At 40.4% G+C, this 23713-nt stretch overlaps 2 non-coding genes across 2 annotated transcripts; one reads left to right on the top strand and one right to left on the bottom strand.

Moving 5' to 3' along the window:
• Positions 1-13409: 13409 nt before the first annotated feature.
• On the bottom strand, positions 13410-13513 carry LOC148567983 (small nucleolar RNA R71). Its single transcript, XR_015881888.1, has one exon. It is a non-coding gene; the product is annotated as a small nucleolar RNA R71 (small nucleolar RNA).
• Positions 13514-22064: 8551 nt separating this feature from the next.
• LOC148567982 (small nucleolar RNA R71) lies at positions 22065-22172 on the top strand. Its single transcript, XR_015882394.1, has one exon. It is a non-coding gene; the product is annotated as a small nucleolar RNA R71 (small nucleolar RNA).
• Positions 22173-23713: the final 1541 nt, after the last annotated feature.

The following is a 23713-nucleotide window of genomic DNA, read 5'->3' as shown; positions in this document are numbered from 1 at the left end:
AAGCCAACGGATAGGCCGAAGCCGCCAATAAAGTCATATTAGCAGGGTTAAAACGAAGACTACAAGATGCAAAGGGAGCTTGGGCAGAGGAGCTTCCACAAGTCCTATGGGCCTATCGAACGACGCCACATTCTACAACAAAGGAATCCCCATTTCGGTTAACAACGAAACGGAGGCAATGATTCCAGTAGAAGTTGAGGAAGGATCGCACAGGGCAGTCCATTATAATGAGGGAGCAAACCCCCAACTTCAGAGGGAAGAACTCGACCTATTACCTGAGATCCAGGAAAGAGCTCGGATCAGGGAAGAAGCGCTAAAACGTCGAATGGCTTCCAGATATAACCAAAGGGTAGTACCAAGGAGTTTCGCTGAGAACGATCTCATCTTAATCCGAAACGACATAGGAACAACTCAACCTGGAGAGGGAAAACTGGTAGCCAATTGGAAAGGACAATACCGGGTCACAGAAGTACTCGGGAAGGGCTACTACAGAATATCCGAACTCGACGGACGGGAGCTTCCAAGGTCATGGCATGCCTGCAACCTAAAAAGGTACTACAGTTAGAAAGGGTAAAGGATCTCACCAATGGATGCGCTCTTTTTCCTGAAAAGTTTTTTTTAATGAGGCGCCAGGTCGAGACCCAGACCCAACTTAAAAGGATGAGAAAAATCCTACATGTATATATTTGCATTTTTCTTTGAATAAAATATTACCTAGGTATTCTACAAAGATTTCAAGACGCATTATTCTGAAGCATTCATCGTCCGATTATAAAGCTACAGGTCGGCAAAAAGTGAAAAACAATTTCACTGCACGACTACGATAAAGACAAATCGTCCAATAAAGGTGAAAACACGATTCACCCAAAGGACGAGCTCGATATGCCAACCACTTTCTACAAATCGGCAAAAATGAACACAGAATAATGTAAGAAGTTATCGAAAGCAATCTAAAAAGAACCTGACGAGGTCTTATGGATAGCTAATATAAATAACTTAAAGAGACTGGCCGACATAAAAAAGTCGGACCAAGTCAACCCAAGTTATCAGCGAATCCCTGGAAAGAGGTCTGGCCAACCCTATTAAAGAGGAATTGCTATAACTTAGAAGAGATCGACCTAACGAAGTCGGTCCCCTACCAAAACAAGTTATAAAAGTAATCCCTGAAAGAGACCTGACAAAGGTCCAAGAAAGAGGATTACAAAATAACTTAGAAGAGATCGACCTAACGAAGTCAACCTCCTACAAAAGACAAGTTATAAAAGTAATCCCTGAAAAAGACTTGACAAAGGTCCAAGAAAGAGGATTACAAAATAACTTAGAAGAGATCGACCTAACGAAGTCGGTCCCCTACAAAAACAAGTTATAAAAGTAATCCCTGAAAGAGACCTGACAAAGGTCCAAGAAAGAGGATTACAAAATAACTTAGAAGAGATCGACCTAACGAAGTCGGTCCCCTACAAAAACAAGTTATAAAAGTAATCCCTGAAAGAGACCTGACAAAGGTCCAAGAAAGAGGATTACAAAATAACTTAGAAGAGATAGACCTAACGAAGTCGGTCCCCTACAAAAACAAGTTATAAAAGTAATCCCTGAAAGAGACCTAACAAGGGTCCAAGAAAGAGGATTACGAAATCGACCTAACGAAGTCGCCCTCCTACAAAAGACAAGTAATCCCTGAAAGAGACCTCCCGAAGGTCCAAGAAAGAGGATTACAAAAAGGAGTCTATCAGGGGACCAACGCAAAGAAGTCGGTCACAAGGCACTAAAAAACACACGCAAAGCAAGAAAACCAAATTGGACCCCTACAGCTACAAAGAGTCAAAAACTCAAGAAGTTCAAATTGGGAGAGTTCAACAATCCGCAGGTTTTATATAAAATTATAAAGGCCTCAAAGGACCACCAACACTTACTACCCAAAGGGTAGCAAGCTACTCGTCTGTTTTTAAAAGTAATAAAAGTTGCTAGGAAAGCAACTAAGAAGAGTCAACATCTAAATAAAGAGTTCAAAAGGCCAAAAAATCGGGCCATCTACACAAAAGTTACAAAAAGTTTCCACAAAACGCCCACAAGCCGGGCCAACTACAAATCAACAGGCATCATAAGTTTTCTCGGCACCATCAGGAGCTTTCTTCGCGGCATCAAGACCAGGGGAAGGAGGGTGAGCTTGAATCGGCACCGCATCAACAGTCCCATCCTCCCGATTCAGGATCTGGCAATCCAAGTCAGGCACAGTAGGAGGAGCGGAAGAAGTCGGCGCCTTGGTGGAAGACACGAGGGGAGGAACAACTTCATCATCATCACCCTCATCATCAGGGACAATTTTGCCATCTCGGACAACATTATCCAAACTGAAAAGGGTGAGATTGGCCTCAGGAGCAATGATCCGGACTTGTTCTTTCAAGTTCTCATAAGCAGCAGTTACGCTACCAACAAGATGACCCTGGAGGTCGGCATAATCCTCCCGGGCGTTGTCCAGCTCTTCCCTCAAGCGCCTCCCCTCCCTATAGGATGTCACATAGCTTTCCTTGTGCATCATGGCTGCATCCTCAGCCAACCTCAAGGAAGCAGCCAACGAATCAGAGCTCGCCTTCTCATTCTCGAGGTCCTTCTCCAACTTGGCCACCTTCACCTCGAGCTCCTCCTTCAACCCCTTCATCCGGTCGAACTGCCGTTTCGCCTCCTCCATAAATGCCTTAGTAGCATGAAGAGGAAGGTTCTGGGCAGTTTGATGAATCGTAGCTGCCATATAGGCCATCCTCACATGATTCTGAGCCATAAACTCCAAATGATGAAGAATGGACACATCATCCATGGGAATGGTACCATATGGCCCAATCTGTTGATCTATAAATTCAATAGCGTTGAAGTTAGGAGCATTGAGATCAAAGGGCTCGGAAGTCTTTGCTTTTTACTTAGAGGAACAATGGGTGGAACAGCAGAAGAAGAAGAGGGATCCACCAAACGGACTCGAGGTACCGGGATCGTCTTCTTCACCCCGGGAGAGCTCGGCACGGCCGGCTTCTCACGAGGCTGAAAAGACCCCTCCCCAGCAGCCCTGGCCGCAACATTCCTGGCAGTAGTTGCCTTTTGTGCCCTTTTAAAAGCTTTCATAGACTCATTGTTCTTCATTGCCTCTGCAAATAAAATAGAAGTCAAGCTACAAATCAAACAAGTCGAAAATACAGCTACAAGCATCATAAGACAAACAGCAAAGGAAACACAAGATACCCAGTTCAGATTGAAGAAGAGAAGGGTTGGTTAAAAATTTCTTTGTGTCAAGATGGGGAGGCTGACCCTAACGCTCCTCTAAAACAGTCACAAAGGCTCGCTCAGCCTCATCCAACATGTCCCAAGAGTACCTAGAGACCCTAACATCCTTCTGCCACTCTAGGGGAAAGGCGGGCTCATCATTTTCATCCAAGGAAAAGGGCCGAGATCCTTCAACAGCTCGGACCTTGAAGAAATAGTTTTTAAAATCCCGAAACGATTCGTCAAACATGGAAAAAACTTTCTTTCCTTGGGTAGAACGGAAGGAGACCCAAGCTGACTTCTTTTTCACCACACCAGGCTTAGTCAAGACAAACAAATAGAAAAAGAGAGATTGGGAAGCAGGAATACCAAAACTATTACACAACAATTGGAAGATTTTAATAAAACCCCAGGAGTTGGGGTGAAGTTGAGAAGGGGCAACATTACAAGACCATAACAGGTCAATTTCAAATGGAGTAAAGGGAAGAGTAACTCCGAGTTGACCAAAGAAAAAATCATAAGCATAAAAGAAAGGGCAATTGTCAACAACTCGAGTCGAGAAACAGACTCTCTCGTTAGAGGAAGGAGGAACAAGCTCATAATTCTTCTCATCACCAGAGTTACTACAGACGCTGTGAAACTGCCTAAGCTGAGAACAAAACTCAGAATCAACCAGTGAGACACACATGAGAACCATGAAGTCCACCCAATCGGCCATACCCGCAGGGACCTGGGAAGGCGTCGCTACGACGTTATTTCAGGAAGACATGAGGTCAACTAAGATCCTACAAAAGAAAAGAAGAGCGGATTACTCAAAAAACATCTCGGGCACAGGTCAAAACATCTCAACGGACGGATAAACAAAAGGAAAACCCCAAGACTAAAGCCAAAAAGTCCTGGGGCATCCTTTGGAGGCAATAACAAAGCAAGATTTCTAGGAAAAACCTACACCCCAGTATCTCTCAAAACAAGGAAAGAAGACCTAAAGCAGCCAGCGTTTCGTCCATCAAGTTAAAAAACGCAAAGTCATCAAAGCAACTATCTTTCTACAGTCTACCAGTGAAAGCACTATCAACGTCAACAATGCCAAACAGAAAACCATCAAAAAGCAGAGAAATAGCAAAGACGCAAACTTTCGAAATCAAGCAAAAAATCATCAGCAGAGAACAAGCACCAACATCGAACACTCTCAAAATCGTCAAAGGAGCAACATTTTTCAGAATTAAACAAAGTCATCATTCCAAAGCTTCAAATACAAAAGCATTTACAAAACATGCAAAGTTCTTAAAGTATCAAGAAACAGAGGGAGAAACTACAAGACACACAATGATCAGCAAAAAAGACAGAAAAACCCAAACTTTCTCAAAACAGACACAAAAAATGGCATAGAGAAAGATAGAAAGAAAAATCAAACCTGGAGAAATAGAAGAAAGACTGTAAAAGAAAGCCGAAGAGCAGAAGCAAAACCACTCCCCTCGAAGCAGAAATTACGAAGATAGAAGGAGAAATCTGGAAATCGCCCCTTTCCCACAGAAAGCAGTAACAGAACAGACGTTGCAGGAGAAATTGCGAAAGAAACAGAAAATGAGATAGTAAAGGGAGAAGTTACGAAGAGGAGCGAAGAAGAGAAACCGTTTTTTGATTAAGAATTTCAAAAATAAAAGCCAAGAGAAAACGAGGGTAATTAATAACCAATTAATGAAGGCATTAAACCCTCTCACGTTCCCAAGAACAAAGTGCTGATATAAAAGCGCGCATTTTTAAAGGAAAACGTTCTACATTCAAAAGCTCTACGTAGGAAGGAATCGACAAAAGTGCTCGAGTTCGGCTTCACTGTAAAGAAAGTTCGAAGTCAAGAAACTTGACTTCAAAGCAGAAGACCGAACTCAAGCAGGGGCACTGTTCATACCCGGGGTCGAGCTATCCGACCTGGAATGATCGACGACAAAGCGACCGACCTCTTCAGGTCAAGCGGACCGACTTCTTCTTAAAGAACTCGGCCAAGTTGATAGGAAAGCCCATAAAGGGCCCAAGTAGAGGAACACGACCCAAGTCCAAAGGCCGTCCAAGCCTATAAGAGATAAGGGCGGTTCCCTTGAAGATAAGATGACGTCAACTCAAAGATAAAGATAAGATAAGATAACTAACTTATCTTATCTAGAAAGGTCACTCTACAACTACTATAAATACACTGGAGCACCCATGTATAACTCATACTCTGATTCTACAATAAACCTGCTTAATACCCGTGCTAACTTAAGCATCGGAGTCTCTTGCAGGTACCTCCCACCCTCCGGTGACCAAGGATCAGAAGTGCAGCCAGTCCAACAAATCGGACACAACAGCTCCGGCCGCCACCAACAAACCGGACACGTCATCTCCGACCAGTACAGAAAATCTCATCCGAGGTCGGCCTACAGTTTCAGGTAACCCTCGGAACAAATGGGAAATGGCGGATGTGCACCGACTATACCGACCTCAATAAAGCTTGCCCAAAAGATCCCTACCCACTACCAAGTATAGACGCTCTAGTGGATGCATCATCGGGATACAAGGACGTCTCCTTCATGGACGCTTATTCCGGGTACAACCAAATCCCGATGTATCCACCCGACCAAGAAAAGACCTCGTTCTTAACTCCCAAAGAAAATTACTGCTACATCGTCATGCCGTTCGGACTCAAGAACGTAGGAGCCACCTACCAAAGATTAATGAATAAAGTCATCGCAGAACACATCGGGAAACTGATGGAGGTCTACGTCGATGATATGCTGGTAAAAACACAAAGTGAGGAATCCTTGTTGACCGACCTCGCAAAAGTATTTGACACCATCGGAAAGCAAGGTATACGGCTTAATCCTGCAAAATATACCTGGTATGCGAAATTGTTACTCAGGTTGTGAATTATTGTTCGAAATTGATTCCCTGGCGATGGCACCAAAAACGGATGCACAGAACCATGGTCTAAACATATCTTCACAACTTCGCATAACTAACCAGCAAGTGCACTGGGTCGTCCAAGTAATAAACCTTACGTGAGTAAGGGTCGATCCCACGGAGATTGTTGGTATGAAGCAAGCTATGGTCACCTTGTAAATCTCAGTCAGGCGGATATAAAATAGTTATGGAGTTTTCGAAATTAATACTAAAATAAGGATAGAAATACTTATGTAAATCATTGGTGAGAATTTCAGATAAGCGTATGGAGATGCATTCATTCCTCTGAACCTCTGCTTTCCTGCTGTCTTCATCCAATCTGTCTTACTCCTTTCTATGGCTGGCTTTATGTAAGGATGTCACCGGTGCCAATGGCTACTTTCAATCCTCTCGGGAAAATGGTCCAAATGCTCTGTCACAGCACGGCTAATCGTCTGGAGGCATCACCCTTGTCGTTGGTTGCAACCTATTCCTCTTTGTGAAAATGGTCCGATGCGCTGTCACTGCATGGCTAATCATCTTGGAGGTTCTCGATCATACTGGAATAGAATTTACTATCCTTTTGCGTCTGTCACTAAACCCAGCACTCGCGAGTTTGGAGTTCGTCACAGTCATTCAATCCCAGAGTCCTACTCGGAATACCACGTACAAGGTTTAGACTTTCCAGACTCTCATGAATGCCGCCATCAATCTAGCTTAGACCACGAAGATTCTGATTAAGAGATCTAAGAGATACTCATTCAATCTAATGTAGAACGGAAGTGGTTGTCAGGCACGCGTTCATAGGGAATGATGATGATTGTCACGTTCATCACATTCAGGTTGAAGTGCGAATGAATATCTTAGAAGCGAAATAAGATGAATTGAATAGAAAACAGTAGTACTTTGCATTAATCTTTGAGGAACAGCAGAGCTCCACACCTTATTCTATGGAGTGCAGAAACTCTACCGTTGAAAATACATAAGTGATAATGGAGTTCATTGGTCTCGGCCCCAGAGGGAAACCGGAGTAACCAAGACTATGAATACAATGATAAAAAGTTCTATTTATAATAAACTAGTCACTAGGGTTTACAGAAGTAAGTAATTGGGCAGAGAGCTGACGTTGAACGCCAGTTTGCATCATCTAAACTTGGGCAAAGTATGGACTATTATATATTGCTGGAAAGCCCTGGATGTCTACATTCCAATGCAATTAGAAGCGCGCCATTTTGATTTCTGTAGCTCCAGAAAATCCATTTTGAGTGCAGGGAGGTCAGAATCCAACAGCATCAGCAGTCCTTCTTCAACCTCTGAATCTGATTTTTGCTCAAGTCCCTCAATTTCAGCCAGAAAATATCTGAAATCACAGAAAAATACACAAACTCATAGTAAAGTCTAGAAATGTGAATTTAACATAAAAACTAATGAAAACATCCCTAAAAGTAACTAGATTCTACTAAAAACATACTAAAAACAATGCCAAAAAGCGTATAAATTATCCGCTCATCACAACACCAAACTTAAATTGTTGCTTGTCCCCAAGAAACTGAAAATAAAATAGGATAAAAAGAAGAGAATATATTATAAATTCCAAACTATCAATGAAACATAGCTCCAATCAGATGAGCGGGACTTGTAGCTTTTTGCCTCTTGAATAGTTTTAGCATCTCACTTTATCCATTGAAGTTCAGAATGATTGGCTTCTATAGGAACTCAGAGTTTAGATAGTGTTATTGACTCTCCTAGTTCAGTATGATGATTCTTGAACACAACTATTTTATGAGTCTTGGCCGTGGCCCTAAGCACTTTGTTTTCCAGTATTACCACCGGATACATAAATGCCACAGACACATAATTGGGTGAACCTTTTCAGATTGTGACTCAGCTTTGCTAAAGTCCCCAATTAGAGGTGTCCAGGATTCTTAAGCACACTCTTTTTTTGCTTTGGACCTTGACTTTAACCGCTCAGTCTCAAGTTTTCACTTGACACCTACACGCCACAAGCACATGGTTAGGGACAGCTCGGTTTAGCCGCTTAGACCAAGATTTTATTCCTTTAGGCCCTCCTATCCACTGATGCTCAAAGCCTTGGGATCCTTTTTATTTGCCCTTGCTTTTTGGTTTTAAGGGTTATTGGCTTTTTTCTGCTTGCTTTTTTTTTTCCTTTCTATTTTTTTTCGCCTATTTTATTTTTTTTTTCTGCAAGCTTTGTTCTTTGCTACTTTTTCTTGCTTCAAGAATCATTTTTATGATTTTTTATATTATCAAATAACATGTCTCCTAGTCATCATTCTTTCAAGAGCCAACATATTTAACATTCTTAAACAACAACTTCAAAAGACATATGCACTGTTCAAGCATACATTCAGAAAACAAGAAGCATTGTTACCACATCAATATAATTAAACTAAGTTCAAGGATAAATTCAAAACTCATGTACTTCTTGTTCTTTTGAATTAAAACATTTTTCATTTAATAGAGGTGATGGATTCATAGGACATTCATAACTTTAAGACAAAGTTACTAACTACTAATGATCATGTAATGAAGACACAAACATAGATAAGCACTTAACATAGAGAAAACGAAAAACAGAAGAAATAAGAACAAGGAATGAATCCACCTTAGTGATGGTGGCGTTTCCTTCTTGAGGAACCAATGATGTCCTTGAGCTCTTCTATGTCTCTTCCTTGTCTTTGTTTCTCCTCCCTCATTGCTTTTTGATCTTCTCTTATTTCATGAAGGATGATGGAGTGCTCTTGATGTTCCACCCTTAGTTGTCCCATGTTGGAACTTAATTCTCCTAGGGAGGTGTTGATTTGCTCCAAATAGTTTTGTGGAGGAAAATGCATATGAGGCATCTCCGGGATCTCATGGTGATGAGCTTCCTGCGCCTCTTGAGCTCCATGAATGGGCTCTCTTGCTTGCTCCATCTTTTTCTTAGTGATGGGCTTCTCTTCCTCAATGTGAATGTCTCCTTCTATGGAAGCTCCAGCTGAGTAACATAGATGGCAGATAAGATGAGGAAAAGCTAGCCTTGCCCCAGGAGAGGGCTTTTCGGCTATTTTGTAGAGTTCAAGGGAGATGTCTTCATGAACCTCTACTTCTTCTCCAATCATGATGCTATGGATCATGATAGCCCGATCCACAGTAACTTCAGATCGGTTGCTAGTGGGGATGATGGAGCGTTGAATGAACTCCAACCATCCTCTAGCCACAGGCTTGAGGTCCAATCTTCTTAGTTGAACCGGCTTGCCTTTTGAGTCAATCTTCCATTGAGCTCCTTCCACACATATGTCCATGAGGACTTGGTCCAACCTTTGATTAAAGTTGACCCTTCTAGTGTAGGGGCGTTCATCTCCTTGCATCATAGGCAAGTTAAACGCCAACCTCACATTTTCTAGACTAAAATCCAAGTATTTCCCCCAAACCATTGAAACATAGTTCTTTGGATCCGGGTTCTTACTTTGATCATGGTTCTTGGTGATCCATGCATTGGCATAGAACTCTTGAACCATTAGGATGCCGACTTGTTAGATGGGATTTGTTAGAACTTCCCATCCTCTTCTTTGAATTTCATGTCGGATCTCTGGATACTCATTTCTTTTGAGTTTGAAAGGGACCTCAGGGATCACCTTCTTCTTGGCCACAACATCATAAAAGTGGTCTTGATGAGCTTTGGAGATGAATCTTTCCATCTCCCATGACTCGGAGGTGGAAGTTTTTGTCTTCCCTTTCCCTTTTCTAGAGGATTCTCCGGTCTTAGGTGCCATCAATGGTAATGGAAAAACAAAAAAGCTTATGCTTTTACCACACCAAACTTAGAATATTGCTCGCCCTCGAGCAAGAAAATAAAGAATTAGATGAAGAAGAAGAAGAAAAGATAGAGAAGAGGGGGGAGGTGTGTTTCGGCCAAGAAGAGAAGAGAGGGTTGTGTTGGCTTTATATAGGGAAGGGAGGGGGGGTTAAGTGATGCCAAGGCATCATAGGCTAGTTTCACTGGCATTTTTCTGTTAGTTTTAGTTATTTTATGCATTTTCTTGAGCTTAAAGTAACCAAAAATGGTTAAATGAAGAACAAAGTAATGAACCATCCAAACAATATGATTTTGATGCAAATTCCATGAGTGTTAGTTATATTACTTAAATGCTATGAATGAAAGATTTCTCATGAAATTTTGCAAGACTTTGATGCAATTGTTTGGATGATTTCAGGGAAGAAGAGGCTAAGCAAGGAAGCAACAAAATCAATAAAGGAAGCTTGAATATCACATGTGGAGTTTAAGTTCCAGTTTAAGCCTAAACTGGAGCTTAAACGCCAAAATCATGAAGGATAAGAAATGCTGGGATTGAAGTTTAACCTCCAGTTTGACCTCAAACTGGAGGTTAAACGCCAGAATGAAAAGCCTCACTTAAGGAGCATTCCACGTTTAACCTCCAGTTTGACCTCAAACTGGAGGTTAAACGCCAGAATGAGTATGCCACCCAGGGAGGAGTTCCACGTTTAACCTCCAGTTTGACCTCAAACTGGAGGTTAAACGCCAGAACCAGGAAGAGTACCAGGGGCCATTCCACGTTTAAGCTCCAGTTTGACTCAAACTGGAGCTTAAACGTGTTCGATAGTTTTTTCACTCCAGGGTTGCTCTCTCCATCTCCACGTTTAACCTCCAGTTTGACCCCAAACTGGAGGTTAAACGTGTTCGACACCTCCAGGGCCACCATTCCAAGCTTCCACGTTTAACCTCCAGTTTGACCTCAAACTGGAGGTTAAACGTGTTCGACCTCCAGTATGCCTCCACCCTTTTCCACGTTTAACCTCCAGTTTGACCTCAAACTGGAGGTTAAACGTGTTCGACCTCCAAGGCTGCCCTTCCTATCTCCACGTTTAAGTTTCAGTTTAACCTTAAACTGAAGCTTAAACGTGTTCGACTACATGACTCTCCAGGGCTACCTTCTTCCATTTCCACGTTTAAGCTTCAGTTTAACCTTAACTGAAGCTTAAACGTGCTTCTACAAATGGCATCACTGGAAGTGTCTGGCGTTTAAGTTGCAGTTTAAGCTTAAACTACAACTTAAACGCCACTCTTGAAAAAAGGTTTCTGGGCCAAAAATATTGTGATTTAAGTTAGTCTTTGAGCACAATTATTAACTTAAACTTACTTTGGTATGAAACCCAATTGAATATCATGGTTTATGGGATTGGGCCTGAGGGATTGATGAGTTTGAAATCTCATTTATTGAGTCATGTGCCATTATTTGATTATCACTAAGTTGGCTCAATAAATGTTACAGGATTTGGATCAACAACCTCATCAAGATTATGGATCATAAACCCAAGACAAAAGGAAAGCAAGGAGAGGCCTCAAAGCCCAAGAAGCACAACTGAAGCTCAATATAGAAAGTGTATAAATAGGATAGAAGTTAAGTTAGAAAGAAGGACTTTTACTTTCACTTTTAGCTAGTTTCTTTTTCTTTGTAATTGAATTCAGAGCTATGATTCACTAAACCCCCTTTCATTGGGTTAGGGAGCTCTATTGTAATTCAATGAATCAATAATAGTTTATCTTCTTCTTCAATCTTTTCTCTTGAATTTTGTTAGAAAGCTTCTCGATCTAATTCCATTGAGTAGTTGTCTTGGGAAAGAGACTACTCATACTTGGAATCCTTCGGAGCCTTGGGAAAGGAATGGAGGATTCATGCTAGAGAAGCTTTCTCACAGTGGATTGGATTGGGGTTTGGATGGATATTGTGACATGTAATCCTACCAAATTGTGGTTCATGAAATTGTGTGGTATAATCAGTGATCAAGCATCATCTCTTCTTATGAACATTTAAACCAAGGGATTGGGAATTTGTTTGTTTTTAGAGAGCATTGGTGAGCCAAGGAATTGGGATCCAATCATATAAGATTGCCAAGCAAAATTCAATGAATGCATTGGTTGAGGAAGAGATTTACATGTTTTGATTCGGAGATTTCAATATCTCCTAAACCCAATGAATTCCCCATTTCTGATTTCCACTTTCTCTTTACATTCCGCAATTCAATTCTTGCAATCATCCCCATTCCCTTTTACTTTCAGCAATTTACATTCTGCTCTTTAATTCATGCAATTTAAGATTCAGCCATTTAATTTTCTTGTCATTTACTTTTCCCGCCAATTTTACATTCCGCAATTCTCATCTCAAATCTTGATTCCGCTCAACTAGAACACACTTCTAATCCGAATTGCTCACTCAACCAATCCTTGTGGGATTCGACCTCACTCTATTGTGAGTTTTTACTTGACGACGATAACCGGTGCACTTGCCGGAAGGAATTTTGCCGATCGTGCAATTTCCTAAATCGTAGCATAACACGTTTATGCGCATCAAGTTTATGGCGCCGTTGCCGGGGATTGGTTTTCGATTGACAATTCTCAAATTGGAAGCTAACTAGATTGAGCAATTTTCTCTTGCTTTGTTAATTCTGTTCTAAATACTTGTTGAATTTTAATTTCTGCACTTGGTTACATGCTTTCCTTCTTTATGCCTTTAAATTCATGCAACTAACTCACTGACTCACTAACTGTTTGAATTAATTCCTCAATTGAGCTGACCATACTCTTCCATTAACCAAGAGTATTTTACCTGTTTGTGTTTGAGCTGTGTTCTTGTATGACAGGTAGGAGAGGAGAGACATCAACTCCTCCATATACCGAACCGGAAAGGACCCTTCATAGACTTAGAAGGGAAGCAAGAGGGAAGAGAGTAGTGGGAGAAGAGGAATCTGAAGGAGAATCTGAGGACAATTTTGAGGAAGCTCTAGATCTCAACATGGATAGAGAAGTTCACAACCATGAGAGAGCTGATGGAAACAATGCCATTCCTGAGAGGAGGGTTCTTAGTTCATACATAAACCCAACCTCTGGGAATTGTGGTAGTAGCATCCAGAAACCACCCATTCAGGCCAACAATTTTGAGCTCAAGCCACAGCTAATATCATTGGTGGAAAATCATTGTTCCTTTGGAGGAAGTGCTAATGAAGACCCAAACCAACATCTCACAAAATTCCTGAGAATTTGTGACACTGTGAAGTCCAATGGAGTCCAGGAAGATGCCTATAAACTGCTCTTGTTCCCATTTTCACTTAGGGACAAGGCAGCTAAGTGGCTGGAATCATTCCCAAGGGGGAGTCTAACCACATGGGATGAGGTGGAAGGCAAGTTTCTGGCACGTTTCTACCCTCCACAAAAGGTCAATAGGCTTCGATCTGAGGTCCAGACTTTTAGACAACAAGATGGTGAAACTCTCTACGAGGCATGGGAGAGATTCAAGGACTTGACAAGAAAATGCCCACCAAACATGTTCCATGATTGGGTGCAATTGCACATCTTCTATGATGGGCTCTCTTATGAATCAAGGAAGGCTGTAGACCATTCATCAGGAGGTTCATTGAACAAGAAAAAGACCGTGGAAGAAGCCATTGAAGTGATCGAGACAGTGGCTGAGAATGAGTACTACTATGCATCAGAAAGGCACAACACTAAGGGAGTCATGGAGCTGAACCATGTTGATACAATTCTAGCCCAAAACAAGGTGTTTGCCAAGCAACTAGCAGAGCTTACCAGGCAATTAGAAACAAAGCAAGTGGCTGCAATACACACACAAGATCAAGAGGAAGTAGGCATTGAAGGAGGTGATTGGGATGAGGTTAACTATGTGGGAAACCAACAAAGGCAATCATATGATCCACACTCCAACACTTACAACCCAGGCTGGAGAAACCACCCAAACTTTGGGTGGGGAAACCAACAAACCCAACCACAAAACCACAAACCTTACAACCACAACCAACAAAACAATTCCACATACCAAAACTCCAACCAAAGATCATACCAAGCCACACAAAACACTTACCCCCAATCATCATATCATGGCCAAAATAATCAACATACCCAACCTAATCCGAACCAACAATTTCAAGATCAATTAAACCGGATGGAAGGAATGATGGCAACCATGAGCCAAGACATAATTGAATTGAAGAGCTTCAGGGATGATGTGAGAACTACCTTAAGAAACCATGGTGAAAAACTCAAAAGGTTGGAATCTCAAGTAGGAGAGCTATCTCAACAGGCACCCAAATCAACTGCAGTGTTCCCTAGTGACACAGAAAAGAATCCTAAGGGGGAACAAAAGAGAGTAAGATGGGAAGAGTGCAAGGCCATCACCATATTGAAGGAAGTCTCAGAAGAAGAAGGAATCAGGTCCTCACAGCAGGAACCAGAAATCTTGAAAGAAGATGTGGAAGAAGTTAAGCAGGAAAGTGGAACTGAGCAAGCCAAGGATCTGCAAAAAGGCATGATGGAAGTATACCAACCAAAAGCACCATTTCCTGAGAGGTTAGGAGGAGGTGAAAAAAGGAAAACCTATTCAAGGTTTCTAGAGACATTTAATTCTCTGCATGTCAATATTCCCTTTCTTGAGATTCTTCATCAAATGCCCACACACATCAAGTATTTAAAGGAATTGTTAAGCAAGAAAAGAGTTTTGAAGGGAGGACAAACGGTAACAATGAACAAAGAATGCAGTGCTCTCATCAAGAAGGACACACTCTCTAAGAAAACAGACCCAGGAAGTTTTCATATCCCTTGCATCATAGGGGAAACAAAAATTGACAGAGGATTCTGTGATCTAGGAGCTAGCATAAATGTGATGCCTCTAACTCTTATGAAGAGGCTACAACTGAACGAGGTGAGATCCACTGATGTAATCATACAACTGGCTGACAAAACTCAGAAGCAAGCTGAAGGGGTAGTTGAAAATGTGCTAGTGAAAGTAGGAGATTATTATTTCCCCACAGACTTTGTCATTGTGGACATGGAGGAAAGCTATTTACACCCTATCATTCTGGGCAGACCATTTCTAGCCACTACTAGAGCGCTCATAGATGTAGAACAAGGAGAACTAATTCTGAGAATACATGATGAACAGCTCATTTTCAAAGTCTTCAAACCTGCATCTGAGCCTGAACCAGAATCTGAAAAGCCTAAAGATGAGAGTAGCCATCCGTGTTTGGAGGAAAGTAATCCAGCAGCTGAGACTCTAAAACAGTCATTGGAAGGCAAACAAGAGTTGCAAGAGTTAGAGTCACAAGAATCAGTGGAAACAGATCAGAAGGATCCTCCTGACATAAAGGTCAATGAAGAAATCCTCAAGAGAAAGGGAAGAGTGATAGGGAGATTGCCAAGAGGATGGAGAAACAAGAAAATTCCCACTGAAGGTTTTTCTCCGGGAGATAAAGTGATCTCAAGTCATTATCTGCCAATCCCACCTGGCCTCAAGACCATTCCTTCCCAGCTCCCTCAAGTGTTCACAATCAAGAAAGTTCTTTCTATGGAACATTTAGAGGTCATGAATGAATCAAGAGGGGACGTTTTCATAGTGAGAGGAGAGGACGTCAAGCACTACAATCCACCCTAACAAGGAAGCTGACCGTCAAGCTAATGACGTTAAACAAGCGCTTGTTGGGAGGCAACCCAACCTGAGGTAATACCTTTTTGCTGTTTCTTTTATTTGTTTCAATAAAAGGGGTAAAGTAGTTTCTATGCATTGCAAAGAATTAAGTTTGGTGTTTCACACCAAACAATGAATTCATGGATCCATAAGTCAAAGGGGAATGTGTGACTCTAAGTTTGGTGTTCCACCATAAAGATCAACTGAACACAACAACCTTTGAATTATGTGAAAGGAACAACTATTCTAAGCAGTCACAGAAATGCTTAAAACCCTTAGTAGCAACATCATTCCAAGATAACTCAAGGATTCAAAGAACACAGAGAAGTAAGTGGGAGACTAAGTTTGGTGTTCACACACCAACTTAAGAATCCGATACTTACCCACACATAGTTGAGCTAACCACTTAAGTGCTTGAGGAGCAAGCAACTTCATTACTCTTTGCAGGAAAGGAAACAAGAACCTTAAAGCATGAAGCAACATTTAGGAAGAAGAAGGAGAAATCAAAGTGTTTCCTGACAACAAAGAGAAAACAAGGAATTTCACAAGGTGGTATTATTCCTTGATAATTCTTTAAAAAGGTTAAACAAAAGCATGCGTGTTCTGGTTTAAACTGTAAATGTTGACTCTTTCTGGAATGTGTAGTTTTTTTTGTTAATTGCTTTGAATAAAGTGAATGCTTAGATGTTTGGATATAACTTCACCTTCTTAAACAAGTGCCTGCCATGCTTGTTCTGTTTCCAAAAATAAAAGAAAAGCTTGAACAAAAGTAACTTGGCTAAATTAGTGACAAATCAAGTAGAATTAAGTGGTGGTATGCATGCTTGATTGTTTAGTCACATCACTAAAATTAGAGTGTAGAATTATCATTTTTTATGTAGAAGTAAAAATTGTCTATGGATCTTGATGAATAAATGTCTTTGGCCATGAAAAAGAAAGAAAAAGGAAAAGAAAAAGCCACGGAAAAAGGCAACCAAAAAGCAAAAAAATTGAGAAAATAAGCTAGGCACCAATGGTTTGAACTTCTGAGACAAATGCCTGTGGTGTTTATGTATTAAGGATATGCTTGGATGAATAGGTTCTGAGGAGTGTTTCAACACTTGGTAACTTGGGTTAACTAACCCGGGATTATCAACCAAAAGTCCATTATCAAGAGCAACCTCAATACAAAACATTTAGTCACACAAAGAGGTGCTGGGCACCAATGTCTCAAGAAGAAATGTGAACTAAAATGCCTAAAGTGGATATGTGTAGTGCACTGATAAGAAAAAGAAAATGCCAAAGGCTTGTGCAACACATGACACTAAGCAAACAAGGAGCAAAAGAAGCTCTAAGAAAAAGAAAAGAAAAACAAAAGAGAAGTGCCAAAGACATAAGAATAACAGGAGGCCATAGCAATTTTTGACGGATGCAATGAAAAAGTGATAATCCTACCTGATAAGTATGAAAAAGTGATGCTGCAACTTTCTGCATAGAACCCTTCTGATGAACTTCAAATGCTTGCTAATATAGCCAATGTAATTACTTTCTGTTCATACTTTCTTCTCAAATAACTCAGGACTTGCTTAGGGACAAGCAAGTATTAAGTTTGGTGTTGTGATGCCAAGGCATCATAGGCTAGTTTCACTGGCATTTTTCTGTTAGTTTTAGTTATTTTATGCATTTTCTTGAGCTTAAAGTAACCAAAAATGGTTAAATGAAGAACAAAGTAATGAACCATCCAAACAATATGATTTTGATGCAAATTCCATGAGTGTTAGTTATATTACTTAAATGCTATGAATGAAAGATTTCTCATGAAATTTTGCAAGACTTTGATGCAATTGTTTGGATGATTTCAGGGAAGAAGAGGCTAAGCAAGGAAGCAACAAAATCAATAAAGGAAGCTTGAATATCACATGTGGAGTTTAAGTTCCAGTTTAAGCCTAAACTGGAGCTTAAACGCCAAAATCATGAAGGATAAGAAATGCTGGGATTGAAGTTTAACCTCCAGTTTGACCTCAAACTGGAGGTTAAACGCCAGAATGAAAAGCCTCACTTAAGGAGCATTCCACGTTTAACCTCCAGTTTGACCTCAAACTGGAGGTTAAACGCCAGAATGAGTATGCCACCCAGGGAGGAGTTCCACGTTTAACCTCCAGTTTGACCTCAAACTGGAGGTTAAACGCCAGAACCAGGAAGAGTACCAGGGGCCATTCCACGTTTAAGCTCCAGTTTGACTCAAACTGGAGCTTAAACGTGTTCGATAGTTTTTTCACTCCAGGGTTGCTCTCTCCATCTCCACGTTTAACCTCCAGTTTGACCCCAAACTGGAGGTTAAACGTGTTCGACACCTCCAGGGCCACCATTCCAAGCTTCCACGTTTAACCTCCAGTTTGACCTCAAACTGGAGGTTAAACGTGTTCGACCTCCAGTATGCCTCCACCCTTTTCCACGTTTAACCTCCAGTTTGACCTCAAACTGGAGGTTAAACGTGTTTGACCTCCAGGGCTGCCCTTCCTATCTCCACGTTTAAGTTTCAGTTTAACCTTAAACTGAAGCTTAAACGTGTTCGACTACATGACTCTCCAGGGCTACCTTCTTCCATTTCCACGTTTAAGCTTCAGTTTAACCTTAACTGAAGCTTAAACGTGCTTCTACAAATGGCATCACTGGAAGTGTCTGGCGTTTAAGTTGCAGTTTAAGCTTAAACTACAACTTAAACGCCACTCTTGAAAAAAGGTTTCTGGGCCAAAAATATTGTGATTTAAGTTAGTCTTTGAGCACAATTATTAACTTAAACTTACTTTGGTATGAAACCCAATTGAATATCATGGTTTATGGGATTGGGCCTGAGGGATTGATGAGTTTGAAATCTCATTTATTGAGTCATGTGCCATTATTTGATTATCACTAAGTTGGCTCAATAAATGTTACAGGATTTGGATCAACAACCTCATCAAGATTATGGATCATAAACCCAAGACAAAAGGAAAGCAAGGAGAGGCCTCAAAGCCCAAGAAGCACAACTGAAGCTCAATATAGAAAGTGTATAAATAGGATAGAAGTTAAGTTAGAAAGAAGGACTTTTACTTTCACTTTTAGCTAGTTTCTTTTTCTTTGTAATTGAATTCAGAGCTATGATTCACTAAACCCCCTTTCATTGGGTTAGGGAGCTCTATTGTAATTCAATGAATCAATAATAGTTTATCTTCTTCTTCAATCTTTTCTCTTGAATTTTGTTAGAAAGCTTCTCGATCTAATTCCATTGAGTAGTTGTCTTGGGAAAGAGACTACTCATACTTGGAATCCTTCGGAGCCTTGGGAAAGGAATGGAGGATTCATGCTAGAGAAGCTTTCTCACAGTGGATTGGATTGGGGTTTGGATGGATATTGTGACATGTAATCCTACCAAATTGTGGTTCATGAAATTGTGTGGTATAATCAGTGATCAAGCATCATCTCTTCTTATGAACATTTAAACCAAGGGATTGGGAATTTGTTTGTTTTTAGAGAGCATTGGTGAGCCAAGGAATTGGGATCCAATCATATAAGATTGCCAAGCAAAATTCAATGAATGCATTGGTTGAGGAAGAGATTTACATGTTTTGATTCGGAGATTTCAATATCTCCTAAACCCAATGAATTCCCCATTTCTGATTTCCACTTTCTCTTTACATTCCGCAATTCAATTCTTGCAATCATCCCCATTCCCTTTTACTTTCAGCAATTTACATTCTGCTCTTTAATTCATGCAATTTAAGATTCAGCCATTTAATTTTCTTGTCATTTACTTTTCCCGCCAATTTTACATTCCGCAATTCTCATCTCAAATCTTGATTCCGCTCAACTAGAACACACTTCTAATCCGAATTGCTCACTCAACCAATCCTTGTGGGATTCGACCTCACTCTATTGTGAGTTTTTACTTGACGACGATAACCGGTGCACTTGCCGGAAGGAATTTTGCCGATCGTGCAATTTCCTAAATCGTAGCATAACACGTTTATGCGCATCATTAAGGTTCGGCCATATGGGTGGGAAATTGATTTGAATTTTGAAGGTAGGTGGAGTTTATTGGGTAGATTTATGGGGAAGAGTGGGTGGATGTGAGTGGTAAAGGGTTAATAGGGAAGAGAGATGGAGGTGATAGGTGAAGGGTTTTAGGGAAGAGTGTTTATTGGGAATAGAGGATGATTGAGAAGAGAGAAGAGAGTGAGTGGAGGTAGGTGGGGATCCTATGGGGTCCACAGATCCTGAGATGATCCTGTGGGGTCCACAGATCCTGAGGTGTTCAAGGATTTACAACCTTGCACCAAATTAGGCATGTAAAATGCTCTTGCACACAACTCTGGGCATTCAGCGCCAGGTTGGTGCCCATTTTGGGCGTTCAACGCCCATTTGTTGCCCATTTCTAGCGTTGAACGCCAGAACCATGCTTGTTCTGGGCATTCAGCGCCAGCTCTTCTCCAGGGTGCAATTCTGGCATTCAGCGCCCGAACCATGCTCTGTTCTGGCATTGAACGCCAGACAGGTGCTTCCTCCAGGGTGTGATTTTTCTATCGCTGTTTTTGATTCTGTTTCTAAATTTTTCGTTTATTTTGTGACTCCACATGTTCATGAACCTAAGAAAACATGAAAAACAAAAATAAAATTAGATAAATAAATATTGGGTTGCCTCCCAACAAGCACTTCTTTAATGTCAATAGCTTGACAGTGGGCTCTCATGGAGCCTCACAGATGTGCAGAGCTTTGTTGAGACCTCTCAACACCAAACTTAGAGTTTGGATATGGGGGTTTGACACCAAACTTAGAGTTTGGTTGTGGCCTCCCAACACCAAACTTAGAGTTTGACCGTGGGGGCTTTGGTTGACTCTGCTTTGAGAGAAGCTTTTTCTGCTTCCTCTCCATGGATGCAGAGAGAGATCCTTGAGTTGTAAACACAAGGTTGTCCTTATTTAATTGAAGGATCAATTCTCCTCTATCCACATCAATCACAGCTCTTGCTGTGGCTAGGAAAGGTCTTCCTAGGATGATAGATTCATCCTCTTCCTTTCCAGTATCCAAGACTATGAAATCAGCAGGGATGTAAAGGCCTTCAACCTTTACTAACACGTCCTCTACTTGTCCATAAGCCTGTTTTCTTGAATTGTCTGCCATCTCTAATGAGATATTAGTAGCTTGCACCCCAAAGATTCCCAGTTTCTCTATTACAGAGAGGGGCATGAGGTTTATTCCTGAACCAAGGTCACACAGAGCCTTAAAGATCATGGTGCCTATGGTACAAGGTATTAAGAACTTTCCAGGATTCTGTTTCTTCTGAGGCAATGTCAGTTGATCCAGATCACTTAGTTTATTGGTGAACAAGGGAGGTTCATCTTCCCAAGTTTCAATGCCAAATAATTTGGCATTCAGCTTCTTGATTGCACCAAGGAACTTGGCAGTTTGCTCTTCAGTAACATCCTCATTCTCTTCAGAAGAGGAATACTCATCAGAGCTCATGAATGGCATAAGGAGGTTCAATGGAATCTCTATGGTCTCTAGATGAGTCTCAGATTCCTTAGGTTCCTCAGAGGGAAGCTCCTTATTGATCACTGGACGTCCCAGGAGGTCTTCCTCCTTGGAATTCACGTCTTTCTCCTCTCTTGTGGGTTCGGCCATGGTAATTAATTCAATGGCCTTGCACTCTCCTTTTGGATTCTCTTCTGTATTGCTTGGGAGAGTACTAGGAGGGATTTCAGTGATCCTTTTATTCAGCTGGCCCACTTGTGCTTCCAAATTTCTAATGGAAGACCTTGTTTCATTCATGAAACTTACAGTGGCCTTAGATAGATCAGAGACTAAATTTGCTAAGCTAGATGGATTCTGCTCAGAATTCTCTGTCTGTTGCTGAGTGGATGATGGAAAAGGCTTGCTATTGCTAAACCTGTTTCTTCCACCATTATTAAAGCTTTGTTGAGGCTTTTGATCCTTCCATGAGAGATTTGGGTGATTTCTCCATGATGGATTGTAGGTGTTTCCATATGGTTCACCCATGTATTTTAACTCTGCTATTGCAGGGTTCTCAGGATCATAAGCTTCTTCCTCAGAAGATGCCTCTTGAGTACTGTTGGATGCAGCTTGCATTCCATTCAGACTCTGAGAAATCATATTGACTTACTGAGTCAATATTTTATTCTGAGCCAATATGGCATTCAGAGTATCAATTTCAAGAACTCCATTCTTCATAGGCGTCCCATTACTCACAGGATTCCTCTCAGAAGTGTACATAAACTGGTTATTAGCAACCATGTCAATGAGTTCTTGAGCTTCTGCAGGCATTTTCTTTAGGTGAATGGATCCACCTGCAGAAGTATCCAATGACATCTTTGATAGCTCAGATAAACCATCATAGAATATATCCAGGATGGTCCATTCTGAAAGCATGTCAGAAGGACACTTTTTGGTCAGCTGCTTGTATCTTTCCCAAGCTTCATAGAGGGGTTCACCTTCTTTCTGTCTGAAGGTTTGAACATCAGCTCTAAGCTTGCTCAGCTTTTGAGGAGGAAAGAACTTGGCTAAGAAAGCCGTGACCAGCTTATCCCAAGAGTTCAGGCTGTCTTTGGGTTGAGAGTCCAACCATATTCTAGCTCTGTCTCTTACAGCAAAAGGGAAAAGCATGAGCCTGTTGACTTCAGGATCTACTCCATTAGTCTTAACAGTATCACAGATCTGCAAGAATTCAGTTAAGAACTAAAAAGGATCTTCAGATGGACATCCATGAAACTTGCAGTTCTGCTGCATCAGAGAAACTAGCTGAGGTTTCAGCTCAAAATTGTTTGCTCCAATGGTAGGAATGGAGATGCTTCTTCTATGTAAATTGGAATTAGGTGCAGTAAAGTCACCAAGCATTCTCCTTGCATTATTGTTGTTGGGTTCGGCTGCCATCTCCTTTACTTGTTCGAAATTTTCAATAAGGTTGTCTCTGTATTGTTGTAATTTAGCTTCTCTTAGTTTTCTCTTCAGAGTCCTTTCAGGTTCTGGATCAACTTCAACAAGAATGCCTTTTTCTTTGTCCCTGCTCATAAGAAAGAGAAGAGAAAAAGAAAGAAGAGGAATCCTCTATGTCACAGTAAAGAGGTTCCTTATTGTTAGTAGAAGAAAAGGAATAGGGGTGAAGAAGAATGAAGAATCCAAACACAAAGGTGATGATAGGAGCAGAGAATTTTCGAAAATAATTTTTGAAAAAGAGTTAGTAATTTTCGAAAATAGTTTTTGAAAAATGTTAGTAGTTTTTCGAAAATTCAAATAAAAAATAAAATAATTAGTCTAATTAAAAAGAAATTTTGAAAAAGAGGGAAGATTTTTTTCGAAAATTAGAGAGAGAGAGTTAGTTAGGTAGTTTTGAAAAAGGTAAGAAACAAACAAAAAGTTAGTTAGTTAGTTGAAACAAATTTTGAAAAGATAAGAAGTTAAGGAGTTAGAAAAGATATTTTGCAATCACTTTTTTGAAAAAGGTAAGATAAGAAGATATTTTTGAAAAGATATGATAGAAATTAGTTTTTGAAAAAGATTTGATTTTTAAAATCTCAATTAATGACTTGATTCACAAGAAATCACAAGATATGATTCTAGAACTTAAAGTTTGAATCTTTCTTAACAAGTAAGTAACAAACTTGAAATTTTTGAATCAAAACATTAATTGATGATGTTATTTTCGAAAATATGATGTAAAATTAAGAAAAATATTTTTGAAAAATATTTTTGAAATTTTCGAAAATAACTCAGAAAAATGAAAAAGATTTGATTTTTGAAAAAGATTTTGAAAAAGATGAGATTTTTAAATTGAAAATTTGATTTGACTCATAAAAACAACTAGATTTTAAAAATTTTTGAAAAAGTAATTCCAAATTTTCGAAATTTTAAGAGAAAAAGGGGAAGATATTTTTTTTTATTTTCGAATTTTTAATGATGAGAGAGAAAAACATGAAAATTATGCAATGCATGAGAATTTTAGATCAAAACATGTGATGCATGCAAGAATGCTATGAATGTCAAGATGAACACCAAGAACACTATGAAGATCATGA

Source organism: Arachis ipaensis, chromosome B4 (genome assembly GCF_059453495.1).
Source record: "Arachis ipaensis isolate K30076 ecotype BB chromosome B4, ASM5945349v1, whole genome shotgun sequence".
Classification (NCBI taxonomy): Eukaryota; Viridiplantae; Streptophyta; class Magnoliopsida; order Fabales; family Fabaceae; genus Arachis; species Arachis ipaensis.
This window is presented reverse-complemented; position numbering and strand designations above follow the sequence as displayed.